Genomic DNA, 729 nt, shown 5'->3' with positions numbered 1-729 from the left:
CAAGTTGCCCAGGCGGGTCTCGAACGCGCGGGCTCAGGCAATTCACTCACCTCAGCCTCCTCAAGCGCGGGATTACAGGCTGAGCGACCGAGCCAGGCTTGTCATGAACTCTTAAAAGAACAAAGAGAGAGGGCCCCTAACAAGTCAAACTGCCGGTACATTCCCAGTTTCCTGATCTGTTAGTATTCTCCCCAATCTGCCAACTTCTTTTAGGTTTTGATCCCATGAAAACCTAAAAACATAAAACAAACAGTCTAATGAACTGAGCCCCAACTAAATGTTTGGTTATGTGCTAGACTCTATGAACACCAAGTATAAGAAATGATTTCTTGGGTTTGGTAGCAATGGGAAACTGTCGGGGAGGGGGGTGGGTTTGGCAGTTGAGGGAAACTGCTAGGGGAGGGAGGGGCATACCTCATCAACAAGGGTACCTGCATAATCAATGTCTGTATACTCAACCCTGAATTGTACCCGACATCTTTACAATTTAAAAAAAAAGAAATGGCTTCTTGACTGAAGGAGTACACAGTCTAATATGGGAAAACAGGCAAGTAACAAATAATTATACTGCAGTGTATTGCCTCAAATCCTTTTCCAAATTATCACATACTGAATGATAAATGAATTTCATTGAAAATTACCTCTGCTTGGGGGAGCTAGGGAAAAGTTCTCCAAGAGGTAACATTTAAGTGAACCTTGGAGGAGGAGTTTGACAGGGGGAAGCGGGGG

The 729-nt window shown here is 44.4% G+C and overlaps 1 protein-coding gene across 1 annotated transcript in view; it reads right to left on the bottom strand.

Annotated features, from left to right (window-relative positions):
- The window catches only part of LOC103272791 (ubiquinol-cytochrome-c reductase complex assembly factor 1), a 52400-nt gene that overhangs the window by 10187 nt on the left and 41484 nt on the right, over positions 1–729 (bottom strand). The gene's annotated exons all lie outside the window — the stretch shown is intronic.

This window comes from Carlito syrichta, unplaced genomic scaffold, assembly GCF_000164805.1.
Source record: "Carlito syrichta isolate Samal-C Ts95f unplaced genomic scaffold, Tarsius_syrichta-2.0.1 Scaffold313246, whole genome shotgun sequence".
NCBI classification, from domain to species: Eukaryota; Metazoa; Chordata; class Mammalia; order Primates; family Tarsiidae; genus Carlito; species Carlito syrichta.
The sequence above is the reverse complement of the archived record's forward strand: the minus strand, read 5'-3'. Positions and strand labels throughout refer to the sequence as shown.